Here is a 22,560-nt window from a genome sequence, read left to right as displayed (position 1 = left end):
TAATAAATATTTCCTCGTGTATTAGTACCTGTGTGTATGCGTTGTTTGAGTTATATCGCATGGTTGGATTCTAGCCATTAAAATAATCATTTTATTATTTACTGCTACAATTAATAATTATCCCAGTAAATGCCCAAACCCTACAGAACTGGTGCCTCGTGAGAGCACACTACAACTGTATTATTATTATTATTATTATTATTATTATTATTATTATTGAGAGACAGGCTCACTGTCTGTTCCTCAGGCTAGGACAGGAAGTCATGCACTCTATTATTATTATTGAGAGACAGGTTCACTGTCTGTTCCTCAAGCTGGGACAGGAGATCACACACTGTATTATTATTATCGAGAGACCTGCTCTTTCCTGATTGTTCCTTAGGCTGGGACAGGAGATCATAATCTGCTTTATTATTATTGAGAGACTGGCTCACTCCTGTCTGTTCCTGAGGCTGGGACAGTGGATCACATACTATATTATTATAACTGAGAGACAGGCTCACTTTCTATTCCCCAGACTGGGACAGAAGATCACACACTGTATTATTATTGAGAGACAAGCTCACTGTCTGTTCCTCATGCTGGGACAGGAGATCACACACTGTATTATTTTTATTGAGAGACAGGCTCACTGTCTCTTCCTCAGGCTGGGACAGGAGGTCACACACTGTATTATTATTATTATTGAGAGACAGGTTCACTGTCTGTTCCTCAGGCTGGGACAGGAGATCACACACTGTGTTATTATTATTGATAGACAGGCTCACTGTTCCTCAGGCTGGGACAGGAGATCACACTTTATTATTATTATTATTGAGAGACAGGCTCACTGTCTGTTCCTCATGCTGGGACAGGAGATCACACTCTGTATTATTATTATTGAGAGATAGGTTCACTGTCTGTTCCTCCGACTGGGACAGGAGATCACACAGTTTATTAATATTATTGTTGAGAGACATGCTCACTGTCTGTTCCTCTGGCTTTGGCAGGAAATGACACACTGTATTATTAGTAATGAGAGACAGGCTCAGTGTTCCTCATGCTGGGACAGGAGATCAAAAACTGTATTATTATTATTGAGAGACAGGCTCACTGTCTGTTCCTCAGATTTGGACAGGAGATCACACACTGTATTATTATTATCGAGAGACTTGCTCTTTCTTGACTGTTCCTTAGGCTGGGACAGGAGATGATAATCTGCTTTATTATTATTGAGAGACTGGCTCACTCCTGTCTGTTCCTCAAGATGGGACAGTGGATCACACACTATATTATTATTACTGAGAGACAGGCTCACTGTCTGTTCCTCAGGCTGGGACAGAAGATCACACACTGTATTATTATTATTGAGAGACAGGCTCACTGTCTGTTCCCCAGGCTGGGACAGGAGATCACACAATGTATTATTATTATTATTGAGATACAGGCTCACTGTCTGTTCCTCAGACAGGGACAGGAGATCACACAGTTTATTAATATTATTATTGAGAGACAGGATCACTGTCTGTTCCTCAGGCTAAGACAGGAGATCACACACTGGATTATTATTATTGAGAGACAGGTTTAGTGTCTGTTCCCCAGGCTGGGACAGGAGATCAAAAACTGTATTATTATTATTGAGAGACAGGCTCGCTGTCTGCTCCTCAGGCTGGGACAGGAGATCACACACTGTATTATTATTATTGAGAGACAGGCTCACTGTCTTTTCCTCAGGCTGGGAAAGGAAGTCCCACACTGTATTATTATTATTGAGAGACTGGCTCACTCCTGTCTGTTCCTCAGGTTGGGACAGGAGATCACACACCGTATTATTATTATTGAGAGACAAGCTCACTGTTCCTCTGGCTGGGAGAGGAGGTCACACACTGTATTATTATTATTGAGAGACAGGCTCACTGTCTGTTCCTCATGCTGGGACAGGAGATCACACATTGTATTAATATTATTGAGAGACAGGCTCACTGTTCCCCAGGCTGGGACAGTAGATCACACTGTATTATTATTATTGAGAGACAGGCTCACTGTCTGTTCCTCAGGCTAGGACAGGAAGTCATGCACTCTATTATTATTATTGAGAGACAGGTTCACTGTCTGTTCCTCAAGCTGGGACAGGAGATCACACACTGTATTATTATTATCGAGAGACCTGCTCTTTCCTGATTGTTCCTTAGGCTGGGACAGGAGATCATAATCTGCTTTATTATTATTGAGAGACTGGCTCACTAGCGAAGTTTGTGCACAGGAGAAAAGATGACTGTGGGTCCCAGCAGGTCAGGAAGAAGACCAGTTCGTTCCTGATGAAGCGATAGTTCTGAATAGTGATTCAGCTGTCCACAGTTCCGACCTGTTCACGAGGCCAGCTGCTGGTGCTAACCTCGGGTGGATCGTTTGGTTACTCTCTGGCAACCTCCGCTCTCGACTCTTAGAACAAAGCAAAGTTCTGGCACTCGGACACACTGGCCGTTCCGTGGTTGTCTAGGCTGAGTCTCAGGATGGTCAGGAGGCGCGCTGCGAGAATGTTCTGCCCTTGGGAGCCTTTCTGCTCCTGGGCCGTCCTGCCCTGGAATTGTCTCACAGCCCTGGAATTCTCCTTTGAATTCCCTTTAGAATAGTCTTGGAGCTCTGTGTTGCCTGTTTTTACCTGGAGGAACTTCAGCTCGTTTATTGGATGAAAGTTTCATGGGCATCAGAGACCCTCGTGGGTTACTCGGCCCTACCAGTCCCTGATTGGTTGATCAAGGTGAGATATGAGTCACTTACTCCTGACACTTAGGAATGCAGTCCAGATGTCCATCTGGCACTCCCTAGACAGATAGGCGCCAATGGATGCCCATTGATCATGATAGCCAGACTTAGCTAAATGCATCCCCATTTGGGAGCTGTCCCTTATCAAAAGAAAACATCTTTAAATCAGCCTGCCTGAATAGCTTCTCTGTGGCTGCACCACAGAGATGAAGAGAGAGATGGGGCCTCATTTGGGAAAGCACAGCAACACTTAATTCTCTCTTATTAACAAGCATTGCCGCTACAATTAGTAGGAATTGCAATATTTTGAAAATGTAATATGTTTTAAAGGATTAAAGGGAAAAGAAATACTTTATATACGCAAACTAATTCTACTGAGCTCCTCTAAACAATATCACCTGAAGAATTGTCAAAGCACAGTGTATCAATTTGGGTGACAGTGGGGGAAAAGGATCACAACATTGAAAACCACAAGGCTTATTTTCAACAACAAAATTTGTGCTTGATAATATTTGACAAAAAAAATAATATTACACGCACGGAAATCAATATTTACCATTAGGGTAGAATGCAGCATAGAACAGTTGGATAGAAGGTTAGTGTAACTCTATAGTGTATCACAGAGGCTGGTCTCTTCCCCTCATTATGCAGGCTGACTTGTTCACAGTGAACTGTCCTCCAGCGATAGTCAGCTGTAATCACTGATGCAGACATGATGTTAATACTCTGACACCATCTTGGCTGATTTGGTTAAAGTGTTTTCCTATTAAACAGGAGATTCTGCGTTCAAATCCCAGCAGTGTCTTTCTTCTTGTCTTGTCTTACAAAATGTATCTCTATGGATGATTACATGCAGCTTGATTTTGTTTAATGCAAGTTTTCATTCCCTTTCTGATGGCTCTCTACAGTAATTTTTAAAAGTACTAATCGGGATGGATTACTGTACATATCCTCAGTAAAGGGGAATATATAAGTAGTGACTATCCAAATTGCATTTTTGTGTGAAACACATTTCAGAAAATCGAAAACCAATTTTCAAAACTCACAATAACAAGACAAAGGCAAAACATAAGTTCACTTGCACTTTATGCATATTTACCACAACCTTGCCTTCTGATCATAAAAAGTCTTAATTTTCATATAGCAGTTTTAAATGGGACATTCAGAACATGGCATATGAGAATATATGGTTAACCGAGGATGAGCAAAGGATGATCGCACTTTCTGCTTATCGCTATGAACCTACCCCTGGTTATAAAAATGTCTCAAAATTCTGACACTGAGGTGTGAGACACAATGTAACAGGCTCTCATAATCCCGAAATACAAGAAATTTTACTGTAGCGTTTTATAAATTTGACCCTGTGAACATTGCATGTCCCTCCATCCTCATTACCAAAACATCTCAATGTCCCGACACTATGTACTTTTGTAATTACAACATTTCACTGTTTCATTTATGAGTTGTGACATTGTGAACATGGCATGTTAAAGTATTTAGAAAATCTAGATCAGAACAGGCTAAATGCAATTCCTAGTGATTTATCATTTTCTTACTTTCTAAATGAAAAAAAAAATTTTTCAGTGATTATGACACTTCAGTATGACATAAAATATGCTTCAATGACAGAATAAATAATAATAATAAATAATCATCGAAAAAATACCCAAAGTGGACATTCATAGTTGTGATTATAGGAATGTTAGATATCGGGTGAGTAGCTGCGTCAGCATGCGTAGGCTGCAAAGGAACAAGTAAAGGACTATTCCTGCTGAAAAGAGAAGAAAAGAATCACAATGTTTCGGCTGTGGAGCCTTCTTCAGGTGTGAGAAAGACAGGGCAGTAAGCAAAGATAGTTTTCTTTTTATCTTTGCTGAGTGCAGTTTATCGCTGATGACAACATCAAAGACATTAAGGAGTTTTTACAGCTAACAGCTCCACATCAACTTCCTTACATAACTAACCTCATCAGATCCCTCAACTCCCAACTCTTCCAGTTTCTCACTTCAGAGAAGGAAAAAAAACTCAAAATCCTCTACAGAGAAAAACCATCAACACCCTTATCACCTCCACCAATCCTAACCTTGGTGTTACTACACCCTCTGACCTTTCCCTTTCACCCCTTTGCATCCTCAGCTAACATATTTTAATAGTACAACAAAATTACAATAGATTGTACAGTATTTATGTTTAAAATTAAGGTAAATATGTCAAAATATCGAAGTTCAAATGCACGGTGCTAATGTAACAATGCTTGCATGTTCTTAAACAAATCTGCATTGTATTTTTAAAATATTTCAGCAGAGGATGCAACGGGGGTATAAATGACGACTCGACTTTTTCTTGGGTGAATATGGTTTTCTGGGGAGTTGCGATGTTGGGCATACAGTAATTGGACATTTCCCGGTGATTCTGACACCTGTTAAGCACTCGCATTTCCTGCAAATATTAAAATGGTTAAGGTTTCGCTGAGAAATCCAATCGACCTTTGCGAAGACAATGTTTACATCACATAAGAAACACGTCTCTGGGTGGACTCGAACCACCAACCTTTCAGTGAACAACCGAACGCGCCACACAGACGGAATGGTGGGTCCGTGTCTCACATCACAACTTTCAGGTTAAGCTGGTAATATTTCTTCTGCACTGATAATCAAGAATTGAATTTCATTTCTCGCAAGCTGTGTGAATTTCTTGAAATACAAGTTTTCCAGAAAGGAAATGAATACATGCATTCAACGAAATCAAGCCCTTTGTGATAGTCTGAAATGGTACGTTATGTACCACAAGATAGGAAAAAAAACATGACTGGGATTTTAACCTACGTGACCTACGGGTAAAGTTAGCTCGAAGTTCGAAAACGATTTTGGCACGCCTGTAGCGCTTTCACGAAACCTCTTAGAGTTACAAAAACACTTGCTTTGTGTATAAAATACATTGTGGATGATTTCTCAGCCTTTACTTTTTCGGTTTTATGACATTTTTTTGACCAAGCACGAATATTCTTTTGTCCATATCTTCGCAATGGAAGCACAGAACGCCGTCAAACCAAATGCATTTTAAATACCACGACTTGTGGATATTTCCACACCCTTTTTCCACCTCCGGTTTTTCATCGATGCGTAATTACGCACGAACTGGAACCCGGGGGACCGCTGTGTGCACACGTTCACAACGCGAGAAATACTGTTCAATACGACTTCATGCGAAAAACCCGTATATGACCATAGGAAGCAGAACAGCGCAGTCTCCCATTACCCAGACTGTAAGCACGGGAATAAAGCTTTGTTTGATTTCTGAAACCCTTCCTTTACATCCTGTTTTCATTCAGGTAAGGGTCAACTATATTCACAATACTACTGACAGCAGGAAGATTAAAATATTCTTTTCTCAGCAGCTTATTAAAAACAGCTCCCATGATGTTCAAACCGACGTTTTACACAGAACACTGACACAGCGAAGTCTGTCGCGATTGTGAAAGTTAGAGAATGTGTTCCAGCGGGTGCCTTCATCTCGTGAGCGTCAGTCTCGCCCGTAGCTGCGAGAAGGTTAAAAGCGCACAAGTGATCTGTCTTTCGTCAAAGTAATTGCCGGAGCAGTAAGACGCAGAGCACCATCCAGCAACTGTAGACGATGTTCGGGGAAGAGCTTATTCTGTTTTTAGCACAGGGAGTGAGAATGAGCTCAGTCCGGCTCCCAGCAGAATCCATCCTGGTTTGGTTACAGTGCGTCTGAGGCTCTTTGGATCGCAACATAAAAAAAAACAATTGCTCACATCGTGTGACTTCCACGACAGGAAGGAAAGATATCACTTAAAAAAATCAGAACTGAAGATTTGGATCCTGGGCCTCAATTTGATCAAATTATTAAAATAATAATTATCAAAATATCAGATTGTGTTTCTGCAACATTTCGTGCACAGTACACCATTTTAATCTAAAAAAGTCACAACGAGGGCTTTACACGCAGTCTGGGGTATTTTCCCCTTTTATATTTTTGCCACTTTATATCGAACCTGTTATACTCCCAGAAGTGCACAGTAGCTTGTACTTAATAAAAATGTACAATTCACCACTGGTATAAACAGATGTGTGCCGTGTTTGCCTTTGTAAGCATTTGTTTAAAAAATAAGTTCACAATACGATATAAACACAGAAAGCACAAACTTTATAATACAACGATACAAAATCAATACCAAATCATTATGCCAATTAAGAACCTATCCTTTGAAAACAGAGAACACCTTTAAATCTACAAAAAAAATTGACATTTGTACAGATGCAGCCATTCAAAATGGGTGAGGTATTTCACGGCATACCGCAACACGCCCACCGGGGTATCACGCGGTATCACGTGTGTCACGTGACTAGCTATCCAGCGTCGCCTTGTAAAACCGCCAGGGGGAGCTTAACCTCTCATGTACAGCATTCGAGCCTTTAATTTTGAACTGTGTATTACAGCATGTTAATCATCAGTCATTCAAATGTTTTATGAAAGCAAGATTGCTCAGTTGGACAAAAGTACACAACCTACCTTTATCAGAAATATTTATGCATCAAAGCCTTTACTGAAGATATTACTAATAGTATTAATAATGGATGACTTTGGACAAGCTGTATACTCAAAGTATAATTTCTTTAGCACATTTGTACAAGCACTTGGAATCTGTCCAAGCCATACTTTGTCAGGCATTTTGTTTTACTTCAACGGGCATAAAAACTTCCTTGCTTTTAACAGGGCGTTTCATAATTTCTAGCTACGAAAATGATTTAAAATGTGACACCTATCATTCAACTAGAGCTTAAAATATCACAAGGAAAAATACACACCGGTATTCCATTTCTCCCTAAACATTTTAAGCTTCGAAGTCTTTAACTAACGTGATACCGGAGTCAACAAGCATACTTTTAGAATTTGATTAAAAGGGAATATAATATGGAATCGCGTATCTCAAGAAATTAATAACGATATAATTATATTCATGTTGCAAAAGAACTGCAACGGACATAAAAACTCCCTTGCATGGTTTCATTACGACCAGAATCGGTCTTCAGATATTTTTAACTTGATTTACAGTATTTGAGAGGTATGTCTTAACACCGATACTACAGTGCTTAAGTACTGCTCACGTATATGTTTCTAGGTTTATATTATGCATTTCATACGGTCAAATTACTTTTGAGCAACTAATAAGAAGCGCGAAACGGTATGCGTTTTACTTTCGTTTTGTGCTGGGACCCGTGGATTGATTAGAGATATCAAGTACATACAAGTCATTTTTTAAATGTTGTAGTTCGTCTTGAAAAAATGTTACGAGTACATCATCTATCAACAATTACACAGGTTCTGTTTCCATATTGCGGATTTTGGTTAGGTAATATTATTTTCTAGATTTCACGTTGTGAATATGATGGGATGTCTGATGGGATGTTTCTAAAAATCTATCCTCTGTAAAACGTCTTCTCTAGTTGTCCTGCATATGTATTCGCTAATGAAGCTGTGTGTTCTGAGCCTGGATCTCTACATTTCTGTATGAACCAGCTTAGAGGGCTAAAGACAGCTTGTGTTTAAATTGAGTGTAAGGCAATTTATGCTTCTAAAGTCATGGTCAGCATTTATTTTTGTACTGTGCTGTAAACTTGTTCTGTGCCAAGTCACATTATTTTATAGCGTTTTTATAGCGTTATCAAATACGGTGTTACTGTAGTTTACTGAGTCCCATGTCACATGGTCTATGATTGAAACCTGTAAAACCGGTTTAATTCGTCACAGCCAGCACTCAGGTGTGAGGGTCTTCTGCTCAGAATGAAACGCTAAAATGTTTGTGTATATTCTAATGGTAGTGGGGGCAGGGTGTGTGGGAACAGGTTTGGTTGAAATTGCATTGGAGATCTATGTTCTTCACACCTGAAACATTTTCTCTGAAAGCATTTTCTTCGCAGTTTAACCGATCTTGTTACAGCATGTTACGGTTTACTATTATTAACCATATTAATTTTAAATGCTTAATGTAAAATCTTGTAAAAATATATTTTCATTGTTCAAATATACATTAAGTCTGACTATCATATAATAAGTTAAATACAAAACTAAAGAAAAAATAGGGTTAAATATAATTCAAAATATTTTGCTAACAATGTTAACTGTTTATGAATAATAAAATGTATTAACTAAGGAGTAGGATGGCACAGTTGTTAGTATGTTTTTTGTTTTGTTTCTTTTTCATAAATACAACAGTAGTACCTGATGTCTCAGTGGCTTTCAAAATTAAATTATGCATGCAAACCTGTGAACTAGAAAGATAACTAAGATATCCATCCATTATATTCCATAATATCCATGAAATATATGGCGCTGAAATACAGTATGTGTGACGCATAAAAGACACCAAGGGATTGGGTGAGCTCCCATCACAAAAAAAAAAACTGCGAACCTGCACTACAGCGACCATAGTACAGTATGGAGACCAAGGCGTTTTACGGAAGAGACGGGGTGCTTCTGCCGCCCCAGCTTCCAAAGAGCGAAGGGTAAGCAAATACAGCAGACTTCATCTGAAATACGCGATTACAGCGCATATTACAAGGTATTATTGCCGTTTTGAATTTTAAATTCAATTATAATTATTTCTTCGTAGCCTGTTCTTCAAGAAAACACCGCACCGGCGAAACGATCTACCACCAGGACAGTAAAAAAGAAAGCGGTAAGATGGAAAAAAAGAAAAGTTTATTTTGACTTCTGTTCCGCGACTGATGAATACTACTGTGTGACTTTATTTCTTACATGAATTATGTTATTTTGCCACAGGCCGTGGGTCTCTGCTCTCGGCCACTGGCCAGGGTGCCAACCTGTAGAAGCAGCACCTGTATGGAGACATTTCGGCAGCAGCGGGAGCATTATGATGCATTACTGGGGAGAATTGGGAGGCTAGAGTTCCAGCAGTCAAACAGTTGAGCAGCTGTCTCCCGAAAAGTGCCTCTCCCCACCGCGCAGGCTGCAATGCCTGGCGTAAGCTCTGCCCCCCGCAGAGCACACACCGCCTCAGGACACTCCATCCCGGCCTCTCAGTTCACCACCGCGCAGGAATCTGTTGATGCTGTCCCCGCCGGCTATCTCCCCCCAGGAAGCACAGCGGAATTCACAGATGCCAGTGGGACGAATAATTCTCCCAGATGTCCAACTGCTACCCATCACCCCGGAGATGGAGGGGGGGTTGTACTTGCAGTGCATCGGCATAGACGGGAAAGCAAGAGCCGACCGCTACGCCGCCCTCGTGTTTCGAAATCTTGTGACTTTTGAAATTTACTGGGGGTGGACCACATCTGTAAATTTCGATGGGTCCAGAGGCAAAAGAGCCTTGCCTTGCAATTTCCGGGAAACCATTAGTACGATGGTGAATCGGAGATTCTCAACCCTTGCTGCGTACGACTGGAAAAGAATTCGTGATCGGATCAACGAAATGCTTCGTAGGAGGAGGCGGTCTTTTCCTCTTGTCTAACAGTCTGTCCACAAACAAAACATTCCTGTTAGACAAGAGGAATTGAAAAAAAACAATTTTGTCAATGAAAAGCGGTGTGTGTGTCTCTCCCTGCTGGATGTCCCTCTCACAAACTGCTGAATGAATAAAATAATTTTATTGAAAACGAGTTTGCGATTGTCTGGTCTTTAAATTCTTGAGATACGTGATTCCATATTATATTCCCTTTTAATCAAATTCTAAAAGTATGCTTGTTGACTCCGGTATCGCGTTAGTTAAAGACTTCGATGCTTAAAATGTTTAGGGAGAAATGGAATACTGGTGTGTATGTGTGTAAGTACCGAGACCAGCCATATACTGTATGTTTAAGTTCCAAAATTAATATCGTTTATGGGCTTCACACGCGTTGCAGTATGCTCAGGCACTAAGTAAAAGGAGATGCTTCTTATTGCTTGACTAATTTTAAAAACTAAGTTATAAATGCAGACGCTCCCTCGATGCGCTGCTCTGGTGCGTCGGCTCCTACACAGTGCCTGTCTGCCGTAAGCGTTACAATATACTAAATACTAAATACTAAAGCCAATACTGGCTCAATGGGCTTTGACGTGCTAATGCGTTGGTTTAACAGTCCGGGTGTGGCAGGCTTCCAATGTCAACTCGACTCGATTGGACGACAATGAACGTATTTTAGCCCTAAATGAATTAACAGCAAACATGGTTTACATAAAATACATTTTTCCAAGAAAGTTTATAATAATACGATCTATAGTTGAAATCTGAGCCTACTTTAAAAATAAAGGAAAAGCATTTTCAGAGAGCAATCACACTGTGTTTATGTAGAAAAAGTGATTAGGTTTATGAGCAATCTAATTACCTATTCGCTTAAAACGCTATATAAAATAAAGTTTATTTAGAGATGAATGATCAGTGTCGCAGTTTAAATAATGTGAGTCAGGAAACTAACACAGCGCCACCGGATTTAATAACGCAATAAAAATGCTATAAAATAATGTGACACAGTACAGCACAGTACAACAATACTGACCATGACTTTAGAAGCATAAATTACCTTACACTCAATTTAAACACAAGCTGTCTTTCTGTATGAACCTCTAAGCTGGTTCATACAGAAAATGTAGAAATGCATTAGTCTGATCATGATTAAAAAACACATAATTAAACACGCGTTTGCGATTTAAATCAGAACACGATTTAAATCAATATAAATGTTTATATTGTAACGCATACTGTCCAGCCTCCATTTCTCTATAAAAATTTACTGTTGCACACACACACACAATAGAAGCAGGAACCGCTGTCAGGAGGGAAGATATGTTCAAAATATCGCAAATATCGATCATGTTGCGATATTTTGAAATATAAAAGTCAATTGATTGTCCATAATATCGCTTACCTATTTTTTCGAAGAAATGTTTGTTAAAATAAAAGTCCAGCACCAGCTGGATTCAAACACACAACCTGCCAGTTGGTAGTCACACACCTAGACCAGTAGGCTACAAGACAGCTCGCATGATCAGGCAGGCGAAACAGCCCTACACAGCCCTGCCGCAGTACACGGATATAATCATACCGTTATTAAATTCTTTAGATACGCGATTCCATATTATATTCCCTTTTAATCAAATTCTAAAAGTATGCTTGTTGACTCCGGTATCACGTTAGTTAAAGACTTCGAAGCTTACAATGTTTAGGGAGAAATGGAATACTGGTGTGTATTTTTTTCTTTAAAGTACCAAGACCAGCTATATACTGTATGTTTACGTTCCAAAATTAATATCGTTTACGGCCTTCACACGCGTTACAGTATGCTCCTATTCTTTTTATGCTCAGCTACTAAGATTTCCCTTCAGTGGTAAAATTCAATATCTACAACGGGCACAGTAAAGACGTTTACAGTAAGTCTTTCTACGACAGACCAACGGACCACGAGTGCCCCTGTCGGTCAACCAATCACGCACCGCGGTACCCCGTGTCATCATACCTGCGGTACGTTTCTGTACCGCTCACTTTGAATGGCTGCATCTGTAATTACAGTGACATAACCTTGTTGCTAGATCATATTGTTCCTAAAGGTTTACAACATCCTGTAAAAAGGAGGAGGCAGATTGGCGGATACATGACCCAAATGATGAAGAAGTGTCCATCTAAATTAAACCACACGGACATGGAGAGGAAAAGATAGGCGGCCGCTTCTAAAAAGAGGTAAGGACTCCTCTTTTCTAAAAAGTCCCTTGTCCTCTCCATGTTGCTGTGGTGGGTTCAGGGTTTTCCTGAAGCTGAAGCAAATACAACAGAAAAATGAGTTAATGGTGTATGTGTTTTTAGATGCCTCTTTTGTGAAGGTGGGGTAGAAAAAGAGGGATTGCTAAAGGAATAGCGTCTCGCCCTGCCCGTGCGAAAAAATCCAGGTGTTGCATCCTGGTACACGACTGCAGTACGGCTGAAGGTAGTAACTAGAACTGTACTCGCAGAAGAGCCGAAAATGGTAACTCAATTCAACTGCGTGTTTAAAGCCAGGATTTGGAACCTGGTCCGTGTTCCCGTATTGTGATAGTTCGTCAGTTTGTCTCGACTGGGGGATTCCGCGGGGCGCGTGGGAGACGTGAAAATGGTTTGGTGTGAAGAAAAAAAGTTTGATTAATCCAAAGTGAAACTTAAAAGAAATATTGACTGTCAGACGGAATTTAGGCTGAACAGGAATGTAGAAAAGTGTATGAATATTTGGATAAAAATAAACAATAGTTAGAGGAATATTTGAGAATTCAACAGAATATCATAGATGAGACGCAAAAATCCCTGATGGAAAAGCTAAAAGCAATGGCTGAACGAAACGAAGTTATATATGCAGAAAAAGAAACAGCAAAAGAAGAAATAGAACGCCTTAAGGGAGAATCTGGGAGAAGGGTGGGAATTAGTGTGGAGATTTTTGAAAGAGCATTACCCACCGAAAACTGATTAGAGAAAAGTAACAGCATGTCAGCAGAAGGAAGTGAGGATGTTTTCAGATTTTACAGAAAGGTTTATAGCTTTATGGATAGTATACTCGGGGTTAGCCGATGAAAAGGAAGTGAATGAAGATACTTCCACAGTAATAAACCAAATTTACTTGAGTGTGTTAAAACCTGATGTTGCCAAGAATGTACAACTATGCTTTCCTGATATTACGGACAGTGGAGACAGATTTGATTTAATAACTCGCGAAGCATGCATGCAGAAGTGCGAGCGCTGCAAATGGGAGGTAAAAAGACTCCCAAGGAGGAGAAAAGGGAGCCGCCAGTTTGTCGAAACTATTGTGCGACTTTCATGTTATACCGAGATATAAAACCCCAAAGACAAAACTACTAATAAGCTGGTGTGCAGTTACTAAAAAAAATGTGTTTTTTGGAGAAATTGGAAGAAAGAGGCTTGATTTCACAATTAAAGAACATGTCAGAAGCTGAAACGAGAGCCGTGCGTGAACTAACAGCTTTAATCTAGTAAACCCCTCTTTAGCCTTCCTAAATTTATCTCAGGATTGAAATAAAAGTGAAATAATCTTACAGTGTGCAGTAACTGGGGGACACAGGAGCACAGCTGTTCTGTTTTTAGACTAAAACAGCATAAAAATGTGATATAAAGTTTTCTAATAGGTAACAGGAGGCTACAGGAGAAGGAGTGCAAGGGTTGTGTTTAAAGCAAATATAAGCTGTCAGAGTCTGCTTGGGTAAAGATGTACAGTTTCAACTACTGATGTGGGTGGGGGACACCCCAGATCTATTTTAGGCCCAGACTGTAGCATTTTATAAGGAATTACTGCATGAAATAGCATTTATGTAAACCTAACTCAATAGAGTTATGTGATATTGTGATTGTTTTACCTATTGAGGGAATCCATAAGGCCGGGCTACTCCAAGTACTGGATCTTGAAAAAAAAAGGAGTATAAAACCAACTACATGATAAAGCCAGGGTGAATGCCTTCTCAGAACGAGCTTGTCCAGTGACGTATTGGTTTAAGGGGGGTAGTGCAGTCTAAAGACAAAATTGCCTTGACCCCTGCAGCAGAAACCGGTTTTGATGTTTTGAGACAAGCTTTTTTGCAGGCACTGGCCCTGGACTGGATTCCCTCAGACGGATCATCTGTATGTAATCTGTCTGTAAGTGAAAGAAATGGGTTGTGAGCCGTTGTGCTGGTGCAGGAGCATGGAGATAGGCATCGTCTGGTGGGTTATTATTATTCAGGACCCCTTGATGCGGTGGCCAAGGGGCCGTGTTTATGTGTTGTGCAGGCTACCTGCCTGGCTGTATAAACTGTGAATAATCTGGTGTAGAACTAGCAGACCGAATGAAAATATTTAATTGAAACTTGTAAATATGCTAAATGGAAAATTGTAGCAATTTATATAGACTGTATATATACATTTGGTGTATGCTACAATTTTGGATGGCAGTGAAGGAATAGGGATTTCCCCAACATGGAAGGGACTCCAGTCAAGAATGCTGGGTTTGTCTCTGAACTGTTAGAAGCTTTGCAGCTACTGGCTGAAGTAGCTGTGGTAAAGTATAAATCACATAATAAAGAAATGTTTCCAGTAACTCGAGGGAACAACTTTGCAGATGTAGCTGTCAGGTGCACAGTCCAGGTAGAACAGGAGTCTGAGACCCCTGTGAGACCTCTGTTGGTGAAAAGGGGACAGCTACAGGATATTCAGGCTGAGGCCTCTAAAGCAGAGAAAAGGACATGGTTAGAAAAGAGTGTGGTGCTGCCAGCACACTGGACGCTCTGCATGCCCTCACAGCCTAATGCCCTTTGTAGCTCGACAAATGCACTCTGTCGGACACCTGGGTGGGGACCGTGTTTGAAGCAGTAGCCACTTATGTGGTAACTCAATGTGATGCTTATCAAAGGAACTCAACTACAGTTCAGGTGCAGGTGCTACAGCTCAAAAGGCCTGCTCCTGAGAAACCTTTCACGCAGTAGCAAATGTTTACAATTTACAATTGTAAAGGGAAACCTTGGCTCTTATCATCTGTTTTCCCAGTGGGTTGCTGTCACTGCCTCTGTGTCTACCAAACACTTGATGATGGAGATAAGCCCTCGGTGGGCACTGACCTACCGCTTGTATTATGATCAAGGGACAGGCTGTGGCTGCATTATTCGGGGTGAGATGGACTGAGATCACCCTCAGTCTGCTGGAACAGTGCAATGAAGGAACAGAACTCTAAAAGATCGACTAGACATCAGACTGAAGGAACGCCATGGAATGCGGGCTGGATCAAACAGAACTGTGTAATAGAGCCTGTTTGATATCATCACAGGCCAATCAACGAAACTTCCTAGAGGGATGAATTTGGCTAATGGATTGTTGAATTTGCTAATTCTCTATTGTAGTATTGTAGGTTGTTAATTGAAGTGGTGCACGGGGCTGGTGAACAGGTGCTGGACACTTGGAGACCTCCAGTAGAGGGAAGACACGACCTGATACCTGGCGAGTGGGTGTGGGTGAGGAAGATATACCCTGCCAGATGTTGCAACCCTGCTGGGAAGGACCATATCAAGTGCAACTGACTACCGACTCTGCCATCTGAGTGACAGGATGAGATCGCTGGATCTACGCATTGCGCTGACACCGAACCACTGCACCAGAGACTGAGTGAACATTATTATATTGTCACTGTTTCTGTGTTTGTTGAGCTTCCTGAGGGGGGGTGACAGTGTACCTGTTAAGTGTAAGGAGTTTTACTTTAATAAATGGGGATATGGAATCAATACTTTATCAGTCAGCCACAAATAATAATCAGAGCTCCTGTTGGGATTGTATTGCTATAAAAGATGCTCATGGGAGTAATCCCCTTTGGTAGAGGTGATTATTTAGGTTAATTGGCATGGGTAAATAGCCCTGCTTTTAGTCTGAGTGTAACTCAGATGTATTAGAATGGAAATAACTGTATGCTCCTCGCTATAATCACAGTTTTAGGCCATTCTCTATTAGGGTGATAGACAGCTGTTTAGGTGAGCAAAGACTAAACAGTACTTGTATTCTAGACAATTATTAGCAAATTAATGACTTAGCAAAGCACATCTATGATGAAGAAAAATATATATCATAATTATAATCCAGATGATTGGGGCATTGGTGCATGGCTACAGTCTGTGCTAGGATCCTGGAGAGGGTCTCTGGTTCAATACATATTTGTGTGTCTGGTATTATTCGTTATAATCATACTGTTAATATCCTGCTGGAAAAACATGTGGACTAAAGCTGCTGCTTCTGTGCTAATTGTACGCCCTGAAGGGATCATGAAGGTCAAAAAATGATTTCATGGGAAAGGTTCTCTTATCTAGTGGCAGAACCTGATGGGTAGAACAATATAGTTTTAAGGGGGGGTTACCCTTGGGAGTGATTCCCCTAGATGCACATTATTATTATGATTTGTTTGTTCATAATAAGATGTTTTGCAGGAACGGGCCAAAGAGAAATTTTACAACTTCAGCTAGAATTGTTCTGCAAAACGGCACAGCTGAGGCAGTGGAACAATGTGTAGATTTTTCTAAGAGTTATTACTCTTCTGGTGAAAGACTTCAGGAAAAAGAAGTGGTGTTCACTCAGGTGGAGGGGGCCGTACCAAGGCTGCTGACCACTGCGACTGCTGTGAAAGTCACGGAAAGGCCGCTCTATTTCACTTCAGGCTTTCACTCTTGCTTCCTTCCAATGAGGACGGAGCTGCGGGAGAAAGGGCGCTATAGAGGATCGCTGTGGAGAGCTGCTGCTGTGCTTTGACATCTGAGCTCTGTGGAAAACGATCTCAATACAATTCTGAAAAACGCGACTCCCCGAACGCCAGCCGAACAAGTCTTGAAGTGGAAATCTAATAACTAAATTGATTCTTAAAATGTAGAGAGCTTTGCAAAAAATAAATTTATTTATAAATGTATTTCAAGGATGTAAATGCTGTGCTACAGTACGTGCAGAATTTTAGAAAACAGTGCATCAACAAAGTACACTGTTTAGGTTACTTTAGAAGACAATGTACCAAAACAATATATGCTGTCTGGGTCGTTAGAATTAGCTGAAAGTAACTGATAAGCTTTGAATAACAAATCTAGTGCTTCTTCTCTCGCTTTTTGATGTAATCGGTTTTCTCTTAGGGAAAGGGGAAGTTTTAGAAAGGACAAAGCCCTGAGCTTTTTTACAGCGCAACGTCTTATAAAAACCCTGTACTGCTTGTAACAAATTGAGTCTCTGGTTGCACTTTGCGAAGTGGCAGCAGGGCTCCCAATATTGCAATATTGAAATAAAGACCTTACTCAGGTGAGAACTCTCTCTTGTGGCTTCCTTGATAGTTATATTTCCATGACACCGGTTTTAATGTCTGTAGATTGTATCTTATTTTTATTTTTTGTTTTGTTTCATGTTCATATTATGTGTTTTCACCCAGTTCACTCCAGTTAATAACAGTTCACCCAGTTAATAGCCAGTTTATATGCGCGAAAAACGGGTGATCTTTCTATCTTGTGATCAGCTTAGTATCTTTCTGTAAGTTTTTTTCTTCTTAATTAAATGTTTAAAATACATGAATTTCATAAAGACAACACACGTTTCAAACAGAAAAAATCATATTCTGTTCTCTTCCTGGTATGTATAACAGATCAGCAGGTCTTCTTTTCCCAATTGCTTTTTTCCACTGTATTTATCATATTGGCTAGCCAATGTCCTCTCTTAGCTAGGTAATGTTACTTGTGGATGTGTTTCTGCGTTGCGTAGAAGCACATGTATCCATAGAAAGTGTATTATACTACTATTTGAGCTACGGTACATAAAAATAATTATATCGTTATTAATTTCTTTAGGTACGTGATTCCATATTATATTCCCTATTAATCAAATTCTAAAAGTATGCTTTTGTTTACTCCGATAACGAGCGCATTCACAGAAAATGTTAATATATTATGACTTTTCACAAAGTATATAAACTTAAGATGGTCAGAAGGAGCATGTAAAAACGTTTCCGAAACGTGGTAAAATCTTACCACATGTAAGACTTTGATGCTTAAAATGTTTAGGAAGAAAGTGGAATACTGGTGTGTATTTTTTCTTTAAACTACCAATACCAATATACAAGGTTATCAATATACAAGGTATATAATCTCGAAGAGATCCAAACACAAAGAGATACACAACAGAGAATATATGTCAATATATATCGTTCGGTTACCAAATCGCTAATCAGTGTTATTACCCACTGTTGCTCTAAACTCGGAAGTAAATACATTACTCATGAATTAAATTGATAACAACTTGTGTTGAGGTACAATTGAATTCTCGAGACGCAATGTAGAACATGGGGTTTACTTATCCACTGTGTATGGATTTGAAATTTCCCGGCACGAACACCAAACCAGCTGACAGGCTCTGTTGCAGCCTCCGTTCCAGCGGTTGTCCAATGGGCGTTGTGTCGGCGTCCTCTGGCTACCGGCCAACCAGTCAAGGTGGAGCTCGGAGTAGGACGGGCGGAGGAAACTAACTGCGGCGCGCAGGGCAGTCGTTGCTCAGAGGGGATTCACGTTGGTAGAATTCTGAGTACGTACGAGATCCTCGGCCTCGCGCTTAAAACAAAGTCCAAGTCCCTTTGCAGACAACAGCAGTTGTCACGTGATTGTCTCTGAGGATGTGCGAAAATGGCCAAGGAGAGCCCCGATCTGAGCTTGCTCCCTTTTTGACCAAGACCCAGATGTGTGCTGATTGGTTGAGAGTTTGGCAGGCATTGGAGACCCACGTGGTATTACCACGCCCTGCCAGTCCCTGATTGGTTGGTCAAGGTGAGATATAAGTCAGTTACTCTTGACACTTAGGAATGCAGTCCAGATGTCCATTCAGCACTCCCTAGACTGATAGGCGCCAATGGATGACCATTGATCATGATAGCCAGGCTTAGCTAAGTGCATCCCCGTCTGGGAGCTTGTTCCTTATCAAAAGAAAACATCTTAAATCAGCCTGCATGAATACTTTCTCTGTGGCTGCACCACAGAGATGGAGGGTGAGATGGGGCCTCCTTTAGGAAAGCATACCAACGCTTAATTCTGTCTTATTAACAATCTACGTTGCATTGTGCTTTTAATACAGTCTTTGCTGTGCTCTTGAGGATCCTTGTGATATTTCGAGCTCTGGTTGAATGATAAGTGTAGCAGTTTAAATAATTTTCGTAGTTAGAAATTATAAAATGCTCTGTTAAAAGCAAGGGAGTTTTTATGTCCGTTACAGTAAAAAAAATGCCTGACAAAGCAGGGCTTGGACAGATTCCAAGTGCATTTTTGCAATTTATGTTGCATTGTGCTGCTGTAATACAGTTTAAAATAATTAGAAGTCTAAACAGTATCAGCTTTATTTATGGGTTGCAATTAAAAAAAAGTCAAAAACCGCACTCAAAATGCAATTTAGAACTTTCTGGCAAGAGGAGACAACCAAATTAATACTGTAGCAATGTTTGTGGATGAACAAGGTTATACTGCTATTTCCTTAGATACGCGATGCTCTCTCTTGCTCGCTCTCTCTCTCTCTTCAATTCAATTCCAGGTGCGTTATTAGCATAACAGATGGGTACAATCAGTGTTGGGTATTTACTTTACTTTGAGATGCCACTTTTAAAGGTGATATATAAAATCAAGGCTTTAACTTGCTTTAACTCCGCAAGTCTGAGTTCTTGTGTCTGTCCTATCCGAACCCGAAAGTATTACAATATGTATCTTTATAGCAGGTGGTGTACAGCTTTTTAGTATAGATTACACTTTTCTTAAATGTATTTAAAAAATAAAAACGATTACAATCTAATCTTTCCACGTTTGATCCCAAGATCCCAAGAAAAATAAATCTAAATGGGGAGAAAGCTATGCTGAAAGTTTATTAAGATACTTAGAAGACAAAGATATCAATTTACGTTGCATTTGTCTGATTGTGAATCAAAAAACACATATACTTAAACCCGTGTTTGCGATTTAAATCAAAACACGATTTAAATCAATATAAATGTTTATATTCTAACGCCTAGGTGACTATTCATTGTTATTAAAATGACTTAAATTCGATCATGTTGTGATATTTAGAAATATAAATTTGTTTGGTGTGAGTGAGGTTTTATTTAATCTCTGACCCAGGGAAACGTTTCATTTTTTCAAAGAAATGTTTGTTAAAAGAAGTCATGGTTCCTGCAGAATTTGATCACAGACTGTGTGATAGGGGAGTCAGGAGCCTAACCCACAGTGCCACCGGCAAGGTCACATGCACAATCCTGAAAAAGCACTACAGAAACATTATCAACAGACAATGTACAGCGTGTACTATTCTTGTGTTGCGGTACATTCATATAATTATATCGTTATTAATTTCTTTAGATACGCGATTCCATATTATATTCCCTTTTAATCAAATTCTAAAAGTATGCTTGTTGACTCCGGTATCACGTTAGTTAAAGACTTCGATGCTTAAAATGTTTAGGGAGAAATGGAATACTGGTGTGTATTTTTTCTTTAAACTACCAAGACCAGCCATATACTGTATGTTTATGTTACAAAATTAATATTGTTTATGGCCTTCACATGCGTTACAGTATGCTCCTATTCTTTTTATGCTCAGCTACTAAGATTTCCCTTCAGTGGTAAAATTCCATATAAATATTCAATACTAAAACAGGCACAGTAAAGACATTTACTGTAAATCTTTCTAAGACAGACCAACGGACCACGAGTGCCCCTGTCGGTCAACCAATCACGTACCGTGTTATTTTGCGTCATCATGCGTCACAATGCGCGACACCGTAGCCAATTACCTCCGGTACATGTCTATACCGTGCACTTTGAATGGCTGCATCTGTACGACAACACGAACTGCATGGCTGCAATAGAATCCTAGTACGAAAGTAGTCGATGCCACTGCTGGTTCTTGGTTTCTTTTAGTTAGAGGTCCGGAGAAGCATTTCAAGCTGGTTCCACTACTCCTTCCGGACGTTCATTCCCTTTTCAAAGTCAGTCGTATTGCTGTAGTCTGCATTCTTTAGGCTGATTATCGAGGTTAGCATTTATTTGGTCATGGGGGGCCTCGGTACTGTATGCTAATTCTCAAGACAGTTTCACCCGTTTTCTGATTGCTAGGTTCTGTACCAGTGCAGACATGTCAAACAGTGAATGGCTGTACCTCTATTGTATCTGGGCTCAATGAATGAAATCAGTAATAAATGAATATATGTATAGTTATACGAAAAACAAGTGGTTTATCGACTCATCTTCATTTGCAGATTTAGATATTCGTTTTACATGCCATAGCAACAAAACATCTCTAGAGATGAGGCTATAGATCACCTTTCCATCCTCCAGGTTTTCCTCCCAAAGCCTACGGCACCAATGGTGACCCCTGCTGGCCGAGAGAGCAAAAGCTTGCAGCACCTGGTATTCCCAGGAAGTCTCCCATCCAAGTACTAACCAGGCCCAACTCTACTTAATTTCCGAGATCAGATGAGATCGGGCATACTCAGGGTGGTGTGGCCGCAAGTAAAAGCCATGGCGCCTAACTTGCTACTTGAAGCTGTGTGTGGCTGGGGCTCCGTGCCCCCCGAGTGGGACTGAAGGATCGTTCGTGTGCAACTCTTTGGAAAGGAGCCTCTTTCCAAATCGCATTGCGTACCTGGATGTTGGCGAATGTGCTCCCTTGTGTTGGCTTGTCCCGCACTGGAGGAGAACAAACAAACTGCTCGGAGGAGCACAAGGCAAGTCTTCACAAGACAAAAACCTCCAGTGCACAGCACTCAAAACATTTCTGGGCTGTCGCGTGTTTATTTCAGCACATAAAGCGCACCAGTCCAACACGTCGGCCGGGCGCGCGGCGCCTCCGCCCTCTTGTGGCCTTGCGGCGTCAGAGCAAGAGGCTCCTTCTCGCTGCCTTTCCGCTGTGTTGCAGAGCCCCGAGAGGGAACCTGGAGCGCACACTTTGTGGGGGGCGGGGGACCGTATTCACGCTGTCTCTTGCGCGAGTACAAAATCTCACGGCGCCAGCCAGCGGCCAGGAGACAAATACAATATCGCAGGACAGGGGGGCCTCGTCATTGATTGTTACATATGAGACGGGGATTAGGAGGAGACCCCGACTGATTGGTAAAGGGGAACACTAACACCAGAGAGACACCCCCGGAGTCTCTTTTTGAGAGACGCCCTGGGATTTCTTAATGGCCAAGGAGGGTCGGGACCTCGGTTTTATGCCTCCCCCGAAGGACGGCGCCTGTTTGTGCAGCAGAGTGTCGCCATCAGGATGCTGGGGCATAAGAAAGCCACACAGACTGCAGGGTGAGCGCTCCC

At 40.8% G+C, this 22,560-nt stretch overlaps 1 non-coding gene across 1 annotated transcript; it reads right to left on the bottom strand.

The window, feature by feature from the left end:
* Positions 1 to 21,642: 21,642 nt before the first annotated feature.
* On the bottom strand, positions 21,643 to 21,761 carry LOC148638487 (5S ribosomal RNA). The gene has a single exon (XR_015931069.1). It is a non-coding gene; the product is annotated as a 5S ribosomal RNA (ribosomal RNA).
* Positions 21,762 to 22,560: the final 799 nt, after the last annotated feature.

The sequence above is a fragment of the Lepisosteus platostomus genome, assembly GCF_059453375.1.
Source record: "Lepisosteus platostomus isolate fLepPlt1 chromosome 5 unlocalized genomic scaffold, fLepPlt1.hap1 SUPER_5_unloc_1, whole genome shotgun sequence".
Taxonomy (NCBI): domain Eukaryota; kingdom Metazoa; phylum Chordata; class Actinopteri; order Semionotiformes; family Lepisosteidae; genus Lepisosteus; species Lepisosteus platostomus.
The sequence above is the reverse complement of the archived record's forward strand: the minus strand, read 5'-3'. Positions and strand labels throughout refer to the sequence as shown.